Source organism: Symphalangus syndactylus, chromosome 16 (assembly GCF_028878055.3).
Source record: "Symphalangus syndactylus isolate Jambi chromosome 16, NHGRI_mSymSyn1-v2.1_pri, whole genome shotgun sequence".
NCBI lineage: Eukaryota > Metazoa > Chordata > Mammalia > Primates > Hylobatidae > Symphalangus > Symphalangus syndactylus.
Window position 1 is genome coordinate 60251893 of NC_072438.2, and position 17101 is coordinate 60268993.

The 17101-nt window shown below is 36.5% G+C and overlaps 1 protein-coding gene across 1 annotated transcript in view; it reads left to right on the plus strand.

The window, feature by feature from the left end:
- FGF10 (fibroblast growth factor 10) overlaps positions 1–17101 on the plus strand; it is a 90253-nt gene that overhangs the window by 1147 nt on the left and 72005 nt on the right. The window lies entirely within an intron of this gene.

A 17101-nucleotide genomic window follows, 5' to 3' on the forward strand; every position in this document is an offset into this window, starting at 1 on the left:
CCCCTCCTTCCAATTATCCACCCCCAGCCCACACGGGGGGGGAAAAATCTGTTCCAGATGTGGCCAGCTAAATATTTACGTCCCCAACCCCTGTAAAATGATTAAGTGGAATACTTTCACACTAATTCACCCCCTAACCCCCGTGTATACATTGTGCTGCCGCATGCCCTCCCCTAAGCGCGCTCCCTCCACGTCCCCCACCCCTTGCCGCCCTATCCACCCCTTCCCTCCAGCCTGTCACTAGCCGGACCACGCAGGGCGCTCAGGAGAGTTGTCGCAGTGCAAAGATGCCCCTTTCTCTCTCCACCGCCCTTCCCACCTCATCCAAAGAGCTCTTTTTCCTTCCTTCTGGAAATGGCTCAAGTAAACACATTTTGTTTCTTTTCCCTGGCAATCTTGTTAAGAGTTTTGGGACAGGCTCCTCAAGCTGAAAATAATTATCCGCTGTCAATTATAGGGGCTTTGTGGGAACTTTATTTAAGAAAGAGAAGTCAATTCCACTCTCTCCCCACCCCCATCCCTTTACCCCACCACCTCTAGATAGGAGCGAAAAGCATTTTTCTGGTTTTGATTTTTGTTTTGTTTTGTTTTGGGTCCCTTATGTTAGTTTGAGTGATTGCAGTCCATGAAGTTAGCTTTTCAGGCACCACCGCTGCTATTTGTCTTCTGCCTGCCTTCCCTCTTGGTAACATGATGCTCATGTCTGCATTGTCAATAGCGTATGCACTGCTTTGTGGTGTCCTGTTGTACTGTTTCTTCTGAAACCTCTCATATTGCAGAGCCATACTACTACAGCATTGTAAACATCTGGGACTGGATTCACACAGACCTCACACAAATTTCATTGTCATTCTTTTATTTTCAAAGTAAAAGTCATAAGTCTGTTTCCATGGCTATAGTTTATCCCACAGTGTGACGTTTTCTCCTCAGCGTAAATTATGCCTGGGATCCCTACATTTTGTTCTTGCCTTTTCCCTCTCTCTTTCCTTCTTTCTCTCTTTCCCTTATTTCTTTCTTGCAGGGGTGTGGGCTGGTTGGGGGAGAGAGAACTAGAAGAAGAGGGGTGGATATTGCGTCTCTTTTTGAATCAACCCAGCAAAGCCAGATAACTCTGTTGACTTCCTTTCTCAGTTACTTTCAAGTGGTGAGACTTATTCATCCCCTATTGATTGTTATGTGAAAGGAACCCAAGGCTCTGTAATGGCACACTGAAGACAGTAGACAATGATGTTTAAACATCTTTAGTGACCATTTGGCATTATCTCAAGTCACCTTTAAGGGGGTCATCTTTGTGTTAGTTGTTCAGGAATTCTAAGCATAGATTGTCAGCTAACTTAAATACATGAGTCAAACATTTCAAGATTCCCTGGTTTAGAAAGTACCAGGTACTAATGGGAATGACAGTTGACCAGAATTTGGCATTTTATTTTTGAATACAAATTTACAAGAATTAAGTTTTCTTCTGTGGGGATGCACACACATTCAACATTAACTTCTGTTCTTCTGCAGCCACTGGTTCTATTTACTAAAATTCTCAATATGTTTATAAGTAATAAAAACACGTGTAGAGGTGCTTTTAAAGTGTTTCATTTTATGTTTCATACTAAAGATATTAAGTACTACATTATCGATTCAAAGAAAGTAGCTGGAATAATGTCATAATGATGACAATTATTTTTGCTTAAAAGTCATTTATTACATGAATTCATTAGATCCTATGTATATAACCTTTAAGGTTTTTCGATTAAAAATTTAAAAACTTTATTTACTTCTAAAATAAAATAGTTGTGGTGTCATTCAGTTAGGAGGATGGGGAAGAAGCTATCCAAACATTGGGCTGGACAGAATGAGCTGGGAATTTAAAAAAAAAAAAAATCCGATGGACTGATTTCTTATTTTTCATGGAGAAAACTCAAAAGAATATGATAAAGTTTCAGAGTGTTATCCTTGAGCAAACTTTTTTCTTTTTAAAAAATGTTTGTGCTATACTTTAAATGTCTTTATGATATGCCTTAAGGTCAAATCTGCTCTGTTTTAGTTTACGCAACTTAAATTGCTATTTTCTAGAATAATAATCACATATGATTAGCTGCAGAATAAAATGATTTCCACAGTACACACTGAATTTCATCTTTACAATAAGAACTATCTGCAAAGAAGAAAAGTATACAAAATATATTGTATAAAAGGGGTGTAGAAAAGTTCCATCCTAACTGTCCAAAATATACTAATATTTTATTTTGTCTGTGATAACATATATTACTTGTTATAATGACAAGCTAAATATCTTATATGGTAATGCAGTCTTAATCAATGGTTAACAGTGAAAGGGGAGGGGTTCACTCTGCTAAATATTGTCAAACCGTAAATAATTTAGGCTTTCCAAGAACATCTGTGTCAAAACATAGCAAGTGAAAATTAGAGATTGAAAAAGCCTTAATTTCACATGTGGCCAGGTAATCTAAATGCTGCTACAATTTCCAGCTGGACTGATTCAGCTGAACTACATGGTATCATTAAGATGCTGTCTAAATGTTGCATAATAACATGTGAACAAACTTACCATGCCTACAGGGTAGCCAGCCAGCCGTCCACCAAATGGTAGCTTGTTAAATACTAGGATTTCTAACCTCTGAAGAGTGTCAGTTCCTTTTCCAAAAACCACATTTCAGTAACATTTTCCTAAACAAGTTATTAATTATTCTCAATACACAAAGCTGTTCTTTTGAGGTTTGCTTATTTGAAGATTAATTTTCTTTGTTACTTTTGACCCTAGTATTATTGCTGCTAAAATACAGTAACAGCTTATCTAAGAGGTTATATGTTTTTGATGTCCTGGGTAATTAAACAACTGTTTTACTGGCTTTTTGCCAGCAGAATGCTAACAAAAGGGAAGTAAGACAATCATCCATAAGTATTGCAAAATCATTTTTAACTTCTACTTGCAAAGCTAGTTCCCAGAAATTCGATGGTTCTAGAAAGACCACATGTGCTAACAAAGCTCTTCTCTATATGGGCGATTATTATAATTTTTGAGGGTGGGGGGCTATACTTTTTGTTTGCTTCTTTGCCATGATATGAGAGTAGAATAAAGAGAGCAGAGATGAATTATGTTTCTCCTGCTAGAAGTCTGAGAAAGCTTGAATAATTTAGAATAGCTGTGGTGTATCTGTCACTAGATATGTGCAGGCTCATTTAGGTTTTGTTTTATCATTCTTTACATCTAGAGCTTTGCCCTTGAAACCTTACCACTCGGCTTTAGTTCTGACCTCTTAGAAAGGCTGCATACAGCTGTTAGGTATCCTTGCAACTGGGACCAGTTGACTTATTTCTGGATGTGAGTAAAACAGCTGTGAGCTTCTCCCATGGTTGTCATCTGTAGAAAAGAGGGATCTAATGAAAGGAAAATGTACCCTAAACTTGAGACAATTAAGAATAGATATTCCAAAAAGGGAAAGTCACAAAAAAGGCTCCTGGGCCTTTCTGGGAAAGAAGTATGGGAGGCAATAGAGAAATCACTATGTAAAGAGTATGTAGTATATGCTTTATCTCTTTAAATACACACTTCATTTAATAATCATAATAGTCCCATAACTATCAACATTTTTCAAATTTGAAAACTCATACTGAAAAAAGTAAATTGTCCAAAGTCATTCAATTAGACATGGGCAGAACCAGGATTCAAGCCCCAGCCTACTGGTTGTATCTCTCCTTTCTTATTGTACCTTTCTGCTACTTCCAACGTTAATATCAATTTATTAGAATTTGACACCTCAAATCTCTAAAAAACAAATTATCCAAATCCTTACTTACTTCTTGCTGTGAACACCAGCAGTTCTTTAGAATTAAATTGGAACAGAAATAAAATGACAATTGCAGAAAAACAAATACATTAAATGTGTCATTGCAGGTGGCCACATGATATCAGACAAGGTTAGTGTATTCTCTAGGTAAACTCTCTCCTTTGATATTTGGGAATATAATTGCTTATGGATACACACAAAATACACATACATCAATCTCACTCATGTTAACAGAGGTCATTAGGAATACATGACTATTTAAGAAAAATCCATGAATGTCATTGTATATAGTAATTGTTTACAGCTGAGGGCCAAATGTTTAATTGTTCCCATGTGTAATAAAATAATTTGATTGTAAATACCTGTGATAAATTGGACTGTTGCAGAAACTTCTGATATATGACTCTAAAAAGGGTGACGTCTTAAGACTTAAGCCATACATATTAAGAAAATTTTAAAATAAACCTGCAAATCAAAAAGATACTTTACCATATAAAATGACAGATTATTATCTGAGATTATTACTTTTTAACCAGGACTGGAGCTTATTGTAGGAAGCTAAATGAAGTGAGAAAAAAATAGTTGTTGAGGAAAATAGGAACTCAAAAGTTATCTCCTAATAACAACACAAGAGTTTTCTGTGAAGAAAAACAATTTATGGCCTCCACTGGTATCTTATTTCAGTTGTGGTTGTTTCTAGAATTTGGTTGCATAATTTATAACCGGCAGCATTTAATCATGAGCATTGAGGATTTATGAAGGTGGAAGGCACTGTATTTAATGTTTACATGACAATGCCCTGTTACCTTTACTGCATTCCTACCATATGGACCCTCCACTTTGATGGCTTTATCATAAATCTATTAAAAATGCACAGTTCAAGAGAGTTTCCTCTTCATAAACCTGATTTATAACCACCTACGAGGAGAAACCTAAGGAAACAGTTGTCAGGAATCAGATGCCTGTATTGGAGCATGAGAATTCAGAGACACCAAATTCTAGGTCTTGGATATTTCAGTAACCTATTACCTAAAGGTGTGAATGACTCTTTAAAAGCAGGTGTTTTCAAAATGATGTTTAGGCACAGAATTTTAACAAAAGAAAAAGAAGTAGAAGAAGCGTGTCTTATAGGATCAAATAAACTCCATTGTCTTCATAGTTTCTTCTACGTTTATACTATCCAGTTTAGAGTGAAAAGCTTTATTCCAGTGCATTTCTTTAGAATTTAAAGAACTTATAGTAGAACATGAATGAACACTTTAAATTTCTATACAATTACTTTAATGTTCAGAAGCAAACCCCATTTATTATCCAAATGTCTAACTTTCCACAAGCCAAAATGTTGAAAAAAAGTTGACAGCTCATTTGAAATGGAACTAATGTTCCTCCCATTTATGAGCTGCCTGTGAATAACTACATCTTTCCTAAGCCTTAATGTCTGTATGCTTATCCGACACTGTAGTGCAAATGATATTTCTTTATTATGCTTCAGAAAGAAGAGTAATATATGTGTATTAGTTCAAAGTGATTTTAATCTATCTTAACATTAATTCTGTGAACTTTGCAATGAAGAGTAAGTCAGATGACATTTTTAGTATTACTGTTCCAACATCTGTCAACATTTATAGTTGATGTTTGCTTAATATAAGGAAAATATTAGAATTTTCCTTCCAGAAATTATAAATCTATTTTATTTTACAGTAAGATGGAATATACAATTCATGTTTATGTAATTTTAATACAGTTTTATCACAATATAGACAAGTAATCAACTTTATTTTGTCTCAAGTCATTTATGCAGAAGTATTTAAATCTTTCATGGTATATTGCAATGATCTAAGATAATTTACATTTTACATTTGACTAAGGGTGTTTATCACTATGTTTCTCAGATTTAAAGCATTATTTTGTAATCGGCACTCTTTCTTCTCAGTGCATGTTACCTTTATCTGTGCCAGTCAGTCAGTATAACAAAGAATAGCTTAGAAATGCACTTTCAAAATTAGCGAAAGGAAACATAACTGCATCTTGGAAAGCCACTAGTGACACTCTGATACTGAATTAATGAATACAAAATGTTGATGTTTTACAGAATCAGTTTAAAACCCAGTACTTAATTTGTATAGATTTTACACAAATAGAAAGTTTCAAGATATCTAAAAGGGAGCCAGGTCACCCACAAAATAATGGCCTTAAAGGCTCTCTTGCTTTTAAATCAGATCAATTGTGTTCTTTCTTTGAACGCTGTGTTCTAATTGGCACAATAAATCAAAGAAGACACTCAAGAGTAGATTCCCATGTAAGGTGGACAACTGGACAGTGACTTTTTACTGCTGCTAACACGTGCATCCAATTACTATCTGATAGATTCATAGTGCTGGCAGTAAAGCATTGCCTTATTTTATAGTTCACCTAATAATTCTTCAACCTAAACCTGTCCACCTTTACCTATACCCATTCTGCCAGTATGTGCATTATTAATGAATAATTTTCAAAGTTTTGGCATGCTTCCTGCAAAGAATGATGTCATTGAGTTCTTAATGAATCATCTAACCCTAATAGAAGGCAAAGTATTGATTAACGTGATATACCCCAAATTTCAAAGAATTGTCAGCTAAACCTAATAATTGCACCACAGCTAGAACCTAATTCTGAATAGGGTGCATTAAATTCCATCTAATTCTAAATAGTGTAGGATTGCTGCAAGATTTAGAACTTTTTTAAAAAGGTATTTTTAATGTTTTTCTACAATTATTATTATTTTTCTTCAGGGACCTTGTGTTAACATGCTTTACTGATAAACAGACATGTTATTTCATCCTTATCCTTTTTTGCTCCTGTGTTGAGGACAACTGGACATGTTCATAGAGTCTTTACAATTCAAGGCTCATTGACTTCTTTCTGATAGCTTTGTGTTGAGTCAGTCTGTGACAACCCTGCTTCTGAGGCATTGTAAATCCCTAATAGTTTATCATCCCTTCCTCACTCCATTATTTTCACCTTCTTGGTTTTGTGTTTAGTTTTTTATTACTTTTCTCTGGTTTCTGAACTGTCTACATACCTTTAAGCCCAGGGAAAGTCATTCATTAGTATTACTTGGCACCCAAGGTGACATTCAGGGACAGAGGCCTAGACATTTTCAGATGCGTAGCATCTAAAACTGATAGTTTTGTTTTTATTTTGCATAAGAATATTCAATGGTGTAAATTCAATGTACTCCATCAGGACCGTCTTCTCATTTTGATTCTGCAGTGAATTCCCTCTTATCCCAGCATTCCAGGTCAATTTCTTTTAAGCTCTGCCGTAAGTGAAGTGGACAAACCACAGATAAGCCCCCTTCAGAGTGCTGATTATCCCATTACTAGATCATCATTCTGCATTTTTCCTCCAAGTTAAATTTTTGCTCCCAATGACTCTCCCTGCTTTTCCTATTTTCTTTTAAATTATTTGCATACATAACACTTACTAGCTACTTTGCCATTTTTCTTACATTTTTGACTTTGTCTGGACTACCATAAAAGAAAGAAAGTGAAGATGATTTTGAAGACAGGGTCTCATTCGTGATCACAGCTTACTGCAGTCTCAACTCTGCTGGGCTCAGGCGGTCCTCCCAAGCAGTTGGAACTGCAGGCACGCACCACCCTGCGTGGATAATTTGCTGACTTTTGTTTGTTTGTTTGTTCGTTCGTTTTGTAGAGACAGGGTCTCACTATGTTGCCCAGGCTTGTCTCAAATTCCTGGGCTCAAGCAATCCTCCAGCCTCGGCCACCCAAAGTGCTGGGATTACAGGTGTAAGCCACCGCACCCAGCCTGAACACTTATATTTTTCTACTTTAGTTATCATTTATTTTAAAAAAGAATGCTGATTTGGAGGTCTTTGATATTCCCAACTTCCAGAATGGCACTTAGATTATCAAGCTTTTCTGTGTACCCCTGTCAAATATATGTGGCTTTTAAAAATAAAACCTAGGTTCTCAATAAAACTTTTTAAATCAGGAACCAACGTAAAATAGGTATATGTAAGTCAGGTGAAACAAATATAGAAATACATATGCCTTTACTAGGAATTTTTGAAACACCAAAAGGAGTTAGAATCTGAATTAATTCCATAAGTGTTTTCATATACTTCTTCTAAGAAAGAATTTTTTGGCACTGATTGATGAATTAGATTTAAGTTTATCATATGCAGATTCTGACTATTGACATATGTTAAATTTATCTGTTATAGTAATAATAAAAGTCAAGCTGGTTTTTACAATTGTTTTCAAATTTTAAGTAACTTTAATTTACTGATAGAATTATTAAAAGAAGAATTAATATTCTGTAACATGGGGTAAATGGTAACATATGACACTGATTTACATACTATTGATAGCCTAAAGTAAGATAACTTTATAATGGTATTTATAGCAGTAATTACCAGATTTTGGGTGTCATTTTTTGGGAATATCTCTGCAGAAGGATATGATTCCACAAGTATGAAAGAAAAGTGCTAGTGATGTTAATCACATTATAGTATAAAAACCTGATGAACAAAAATAGTGTTTTAGAGCTCAAATATGCTGACATCCAGGAAGCAAGAGAGACGGTAAAGATCACATAATTAAACTTTTTAGAAGCCAGAGGGAAAAGTAGAAAAAGAGAAGAGGCCCTAGAGTGTTTAGACACATACTGTGAAAGGAGGAGGAGATGCTTTGCTGGAGTGATGAAGACAAGGGTTTTGAACTCTCAGGAAAGAGATCAAGCTAATGAGTAGCACTGCAAAAGGGCTGACATGACAAGAAAGGTGTGAGGGAAATATAACCCAAGCCCTGGCATTCAACTGGATGTTAAATTAACTGAAATGAGAACCTATGATCTAAGGGAAGTCCCACAGAAGTCGTCGCAGCCAGGCTATCAAAGTAAGGAAAGCTAAGTCCCAGTTCCTGCTAAAGAGGAGGTATGATAGAGTGATTAAAAGTATGGGCTTTGATTCAAAGGGATAAAAAGTATAGTCCCGGAGTGAAAGCGGGCTTTGAAGCCGCAGATCTGTAGGTAAACTGCAAGGTAAGAGTTGATAACTTGGGACAAGTTGTCATCAGTAAAACAAGGATATTAACAATACCTACCTTTTTACTACATGGTAAAGATGAAATGAGATTGTATATTCCCTCATTGATTCATTCATCTGAAATTTGAGTGCTTGCTTTGTGTCAGATAGTGTGTGAGGCACTGAATAAATGCATTGTTGAAAAAAGTTGGTCTTTCTGCTCTCATAGAGCTTACACTCTCCACAGATAATGTCAAAAAACAAGTTAACCAAGAGGCGATATGATGAAAAATTGAGGTGAGTGTTATCAATGACACAAGTACAGTGTTTTAATAAAAAACAACTGGGAACTACTCCAAAGAGCACTGCTAGAGAAGCCTTTTGAAGAGGTGAGAAGGGAACTACCCCAAAGAGCACTGCTAGAGAAGCCTTTTGAAGAGGTGACAAGGGAACTGCAAAGGGACAGTTTGGTGCCTCATTCAAGAAGTACAGGGAAGGCACATTGAGGCTGGATGTGGCAGAAGTTTGAAATCTGAATTGACACACACACAGCTTAATGGTGCCTGTCACATGATAAGCCTTAATCAAAAGGATGCTATATAAAGAAAAAGTAAATACGATGCTTCCTCTTATTTCAGGGGGAAACATCAGGAAAGCAACAATTATATTATTCGATGAACTGGAAATTAACAATGCCGGAATTGAGGAAAGAGGCAGGAAGGAGAAATATACTTGGCTTTTGTTTAAAAGGGGAAATATTGGCTGGGCGTGGTGGCTCACGCCTGTAATTCCAGCACTTTTGGAGGCCGAGGCGGGCGGATCACGAGGCCAGGAGATCAAGACCATCCTGGCTAACACGGTGAAACCCCGTCTCTACTAAAAATACAAAAAATTAGCCGGGTGTGGTGGCGGGTGTCTGTGGTCCCAGCTACTGGGGAGGCTGAGGCAGGAGAATGGCGTGAACCCGGGAGGCAGAGGTTGCAGTGAGCCAAGATCGCGCCACTGCACTCCAGCCTGGGCGACAGAGCGAGACTCTGTCTCAAAATAGAACTACCTGAAATTTGATTTGGAATTGTAATATTCATAATGTTCTGAAGTTTTGGGGAAAAAGTAGAGGCCTGGTTCTTTAAGAAATTGGTAGAAGAAACAGATTGAGCACTTCTAATCCAAAAATCTCAAATCCAAAATGCTCCAAAGTCCAAAACGTTTTGAGTACCAACATGATGCCACAAGTAGAAAATTCCAAACCGTCCTCATATAACAGATCACAGTCCAAACACAGGGGCACAGTTTATTCAGCATCCTCAAGGGGAAAAAAGACTCTCCCATCCCCCTTCAGCTGCTGTTGCTTCACAGCTGATACAGGTATTCTGGTGATGCTACTGTGCTGCTTAGTTACCCCCAACACATGATTTTTTCACTGTAATAGTGGTATGTCATGTTGTTTACTCTTAAGTATTTATGTATGAATAAGTGTAAGAAAATGATTGCTTATCAGTAGCATTTAAATTCAGAGTCAGGATTGATGGTGGTGCCAAACAACCACAGATTACCTACATCAGTGGCTAAGATAGTGACACCTTTGCTTTCTGATGGTTCAATGTATATGGACTTTGTTTCATGCACAACATTATTTAAAATATTGTTAAAAATTACTTCCAGGCTGTGTATAAAAACCACAAATTAGTTTTGTGTTTAGACTTGGGTCCCATCCCCAAGATATCGCATTATGTATATGCAAATATTTCAAAAGCTGAAACAATCCAAAATCTGAAACCATTCTGGTCCCAAGCATTTCAGATAAAGGACACTCAACCTGTATTTGAAAACTGAAGGTAACTTGAGGAGATAACAAGGTGCTTAAAATAAAGAATAGAAGATGAATATTTTCAAGGACACAAGCTGTAAAAGGTTAAAAGAAAGAAAAAAAGAATAGCAAAATAGGTAACCATGGAGATTTGATGATTATAGAATAAAAGGCAACAAAGAAAAGTAATTCTTTATTTTTAAATGTTTCAGAATAAGTCTTATATTTCAACTTACAGTTTTGAGCCAGCATTATCACAGATACTTAGTTCTTATTGAACTTCGTAGTTGCTTTTTTGTTTCTCATCCTATTACTGTGAGCTTTTTGGCTCATACCCTTAAAGCATTTGCAGTCTAGAAGTAGAAAGAGGAGATCGTCACAGGGAGTTGGAAGAGCATATAAGGCATTTTCTATTCAATGCCAAGAAGCAGGGCAGAATTTAAGTAAACAGCAGTCTCTAACTGAGGGAGAGATGCATGACATCGGGGGTCACACTGAGGATAAGGGACTCCAGCTAGACAGAGATAAAACAAGAGAAGGAAGAATATTCTAAACGAAGGCACAGAAGTGTATGGGTGCAGAGTCAAACATGAAGTTTTCAGGAAATCACAGGCAGGAAACAAAGTTTGCATGCAGGTGGGCATCTTCTGACAGACAAAGCAAAGTACAGTAGAAGGTGGTATCATGTGAGAGGGAAGTATCTAAACTTATCCTTATATTTAGGGATCTAAACTTTCTGGCAAAATATTACATTGACATGATTTTTATTTAAACTTGTCCTTTACCTTTTTTTTTCTTTTTTACTTTTGGAAGTAAAAAAAGAAAGAAAGTGGAAGAATATTTCAAAGGAGTATTATCTATATTATAATTGACAATCTAAATATAGCAAGTAGCAAGAAATCGTAGCTTAATCAAAAAAAAGAACTAATTTATACTAGGGACATGGAAAAGAAGAGTTCTTCTGCTCTTCACCAAAATGACATTATTCTTCATATTTCTGATTTGCCAAATGCTCATTATTTTAAAATTTAAAATACTTGGAACTTCAGAAGTTCTTAATATGTATATTTCACTGTGAAGAGGTTTTGTAATTTCCAGCAAATCCCCAAAAGGAACACCTGAAGCATCAGTAGTGAAATATACATATTAATTTCTTACTCTAGTTGTGAGTTTTTTTTTTTTGGCATTTGTATTCTAACTTGTCTTAGATTTACTTGATTTAGATAATCAGAAAAAGAAACAAAGAATGCTAAACTTCTTTTTCTGGAAAAGGAGTACATGTAAGTGTTTTTTAAACAAACTAGGAGAAACATACAGACAGCATATATACAGCTACACCCTCCTACTGACACTATGAGCTCTCGAGTCAGACTTCTTGGTGTAGAATCTGGGTTATTTATAAAACTTCATAGTTGTGTGATCGTGGCCAAGTTACTCCCTGGGTCTTGGTCTCTGCATCTTTTAAGTTTAGATAAACTCACCTCACCACTGTTGGAAGAATGAGTCATAAATTTACAAATGATACTATAAATGTGAAGTTGTATTAAATATAGGACCTAACACCATGTAAGAGTTCGGCAATGTTAGTTCTCATTACTCTTTCATGCCATGACTACTTGTGTTGTTACTAATTATTCCATTATGTGAAAAATTCCCTAAATTATTGAATAATAAAAATTCGGCAGATTAATGCTTTCATCAATTGATTCTCAAAAAAATTTTGTAATATGAGTAAGATCATCATTGTTATACCCATACTATGTTTAGATGAGAAAATTAGGCCTAAAAGTTATTGTGCCAGACTGACATTATAGAGTTAGAATAATTGAGGATAAAACCTAGGCCAGTCTTAGTGATGGTGATCTTCTACCTTTGCTTGCCTGGGACAGTCCCAGTAAACGTCTCTTGTTCTGGCATTTTATTATTAACACCTGTTCAGTCTCAGTGTACTATCACAAGACCATCCTAGTCTTAATCAGTGTGGTCTTTGTAAGGCACAAATCCACACAAGCTAGTTCCCTCTTAGATACTACTACATTCCATCACGTCACATGTCATATGTCATATAATATCATGTAATCTCTACGTTCCTTCACATGTCATAAAGACCCTCATGATTTACTCCCCACCAAATCCTTGGCCTCGTTTGTTACTACAGTGCCCGTTATAGCTATTTTATGTTGATTTCAGTTCTAGAACCTGCCTTGTCCCTTCATGTTCAGCCTTGTCAGACACTGCTAGGTCGGCCTGGAATGATGTCCTTGCCCTCTTTCCCAGCTCTTCTTCTTTTCAAATTTCACTTAGATGTCATCTCTGGGAAACCTTCCTGCTGTCCTCTCAAAACCTGTGGTTCCAAAAACCATATACCTAGCATTACAATACGATACTACACTTGATTAGTTGACTGTTTACCCTTCTAGTTTCCTCATAAACAGAAAACTTGTTGAGAGTGAGAACCATACCTCATTGACTTTTACATGCAAGCACTTAAGATAGTATTTGGCATATAAGAAGTCCTCTTTCTATATATTATTAAGTAAATGACTGCTTTTAACCACATGATCTTGGTCAACTTACTTAGACTCTCAAAGTTCAGTCACCTGGTCTGGAAAGGTGATTAATATGCTACCTACCTAAAATGATGATTGAAGTAAATTAGCTCTTAAAATTTCACTTAGTTCTAAGTTCTACAATTCTGAGAACTTGAAAAATAAGTTAGTAGAGTTGTCATTATTTAAGAGACTGTTAAGTACTTAAATTCATTACAATTTCTGAATTAAAAAATTATGTAATCATGAAGTGAATCATTTTTCATGTTTCTCTACTTTTCCTAAGGTTACTACTGATAACACTCAGTGGGGATTAAAAATTACTTTATCCCCTTTAAAATTCCTGCTGACTATGAGATAGTTATTTCTAGTTTCAGAGTTGTGTTTATAGATTCTTGGATAATTTGGTGGTTATTAAAAAATGAGCAATTCTTAGTAATTATTTTAGAGAGGAAGAACAAAGTGCTGTAAGGAGTGGGAGTAAAGGGAGCGGTCTTGTCTGTGTCAAAACATTTACTGTGGACCTTAAGCAGGTCATTTACTTTATCTTGGCCTCAGAGACTTAATCTATAATATGAGTGTATTGAACTAAATTATTATTAAAATATTTTAATTTAGTATATTTATTTCACAGACTAAGGACCAGATTCCTGGAGTGTACCTATATTAGGAAATATAGCTATATTATGCTGAATAATGACCACCCAAGGACATCGGGTTCTAATCCTAGAACCTGTGAATATTACTGTATTTGTAAAGTTTTTGCAAATGTGATCAAGTTAAGGATCTTGAGATAAGGAGATTATCATCATTGTCCAGGTAGGCCCTTAATGCCATCACAAGTGCCCTTATAAGAGAGACACAAGGAGATTAAACATACGTAGACGCACAGAAGGCAGAAGGCATTTTGACAATGGAAACAGAAAGATTTAAAGATACAATGTTGTTGTCTTTGAAGATGGACAAAGGAGTCATGAGCCAAGGAGACTGGAAGAAGAAAGGAACAGATTGTCTCCCTAGAACCTACAGAGGAATTTGGCCCTGCTGACACCTTGCTCTAGGCCCAGAAAAATTTATATTGGATCTCTAGTCCCCAGAACATTGAGAGAATAGATTTATATTAGTCTAAGACACCAACTTTGTGGTAATTTGTTGCAGAAGCCGTAAGAAACCAATACAGATATGATACTTAGAGCAGGGTCCTGCTGTAACTCAACCTAAAAATGTGAAAGTGGCTTGGGAAGTGGACAGTGGACATAAGCTGGATGGATTTTGAAGCACATGATAAAGAAACCTGGATTTCTTTAAACAGACTTCTGTTAGAAATATGAGGATAAAAGGTGCTAAGGTGAGGATTTAGGAGGAGGTGCGAGGCACAGTAGAGAATGCCTACCTCATTTAGAGAATACATATAACATCATAAACAGAATGTTGGTAGACATATTAACAGTGCTTTTTTGAGGGCTCAGGAGGAAATTAAGAATATGTTATTGAAAACTAGAAGAAAGGCAATCCTTTCAGCTACAGAAATGTAGCTGAACTTTGTTCTATGTTGTGTGAAAAACAGAACGTGTAAGTGATGAATTTGGATATTTAGCTGAGGAAATTTCCAAGCAAAGTATTGAAGGATCAGCCTGGTTTCTTCTTCCTGTTTATAGTAAAATGCAAAAAGAAGGAGATAAAGTGAAAAAAGAACTGTTAAACAGAATCAAAATAGCACTTGATGATTTGGGAAATTCTCAGCCTATCCAGATTGCAAAAGATGCTAAGTTAGGAGATTCGCTGTCAGGAAAGCATGCTCTGAAGAGAAGGCTAAGGGTACGACCAGACAACCTTTGATAGTGCCGAAGAAATGAAACATGTGATGGATGTTTAATGTTCTTCACCTCAGCAGAAGTCAGGAATAGAGATGAGGTTACCTAGGAAAGATTTGTAGAGAACCCTCTCATGGCATGAATCCCTGTGACATACACAGGAGGACCACAGAGTTTTTGAGAATGTTGTATCAGCAGAAACACTGCCAGCTGGAACTAAAATAGATAAAGACAGAGCAAGTTGAAGGAAGGCTGTCAGACTCCCACAATTCTACAGGCAAGTTGATAAAACTATTCAGCTGCAAACACATGATAGCTTTAAAGAAAAAGGATCACCATGAGTGCAGACCCTTGGGTACAAAGGAAGTGCAGAGGCATAGAAGCAGAGGCTCTAGCCATGTGCCCTGAGGCAGGACCCTCAAGTCACAGAGGTTGATTCCCAGGCCTTGAAACCTAGTGGAGTTTACCCTGCTGGATTTTGAAATTGCTTGGGACCAATGACTTCTTTCTTCTTTACATTTTTCTCCTTTTGGAGTAGGAATGTTTATAACTGTTATACTGTGCTTGTTCTACCATTGCATTTTAGGAACTGATAACTTTTTTTCTAGTTTTATGGACTCAGTAATGGAGAATAATTTTGCCCAGGATAGATCATACCCAGAGTCTTATCCATATCTGAATTCCATTATTTACATTATACAATTTGAGATTTTTGAGCTGCTGTTATTTAAATGAGATTTTGGGCTTTAATTTAGGTAGGATATAGAAGGCTGAATAATGGCCACCCAAAAATATCAGGCTGTGACCCCTGGAACCTGTGACTATTACCTTATATGGTAAAGTTTTATAGCTGTGATTAAATTAAGGATTTTGAGATGAGGAGATTATCCTGGATTATTCAAGTGGGTCCAAAATACCATGACAAATGTCCTTATAAGAGAGAAGCAGAGGGAGATTAGATGTACACACAGAAGGCAGAAGATGATTTGAGGATGGAAGCAGAGATTTGAAGATGCTACACGGTTGGCTTTGAACATAGTGGTAAGGCCACGAGCCAAGGAATGTGGCCAAGGAGTGTGGCACCAGAAGCTGAAAGAGGCAGGCAATGGATGCTCCCCTGGAGAGCTGCTAGATGGAATACAGCCCTGACAACACCTTAATTTCAGCCGAGGGAAACAGATATTAGAGTTCTGGCCTCCAGAACTGTGACAGAATAAATTTCCGTTGCTTTAAGCCATCAACTTTGTAGTAATTTGTTATATTAGCCCTAGAAGAGTAATACAGGAATCTAAGACAACTTTGCGCAGCCCAAATTAAGGATAATTTGACAAAAACAAAGCAGTATCGTGTGGTAGATAGTACTAAGCATGGACTCAAATAGATGTAAGTTCCAACCTCTTACAAACTGTGTGAGTGACAAAAGTCTCTAAACTTGTGTTTTCTCATTCCGTCTATGAGGATTAAATGAAATAATCTATGAAAAGTATCTAGCAAAGTATCAGGCTTATAATGGAACCTCAAATTTTAGTTGAATCTAAAGGGATAACAAGTTTAGTTGACTGTATGTTTTTAAAACGTTATTTTAAAATATAGTTTATTTGCTTACAATACCTTGACTGCTAGGCACTAGAAAAGCAAAGGGCTTTGGTTATTTGATACAGAACCTGTCCATAAAAGCAGCCTGTTTTTCCTTTGGGCTATACAGTCAATCTGACTTGATTAAAGGGTTTCCATTAACCTGGCCCAAGAGCCTCTTTTCTGAAGATGGGCGCTAAACCAATGGGAACCTTTCCTATTTAAAGAAACCCCTTTATATTTAAACGTGAGAGAAGACCAATTTTTAAAAATGGGTAATTAGTGTTGCCTTAGTTCATTTTCTGTTGCTTGTAACAGACTACCTGAAACTGGGCAATTTATAAGAAATAAAGTTTGTTTCTTATACTAATGAAGTCTGAGAAGTCCAAAGTCATGGAGCCACATCTGTTGAGGGTATTCTTGCTACTGTGGACTTTCTGCAGGGCACCGTGGCAGCAGAGAACATCACACGTCAAAGGGGCTGAGTGTGGTAGCTCAGGTTCCTCTTTCTCTTCTTATAAAAC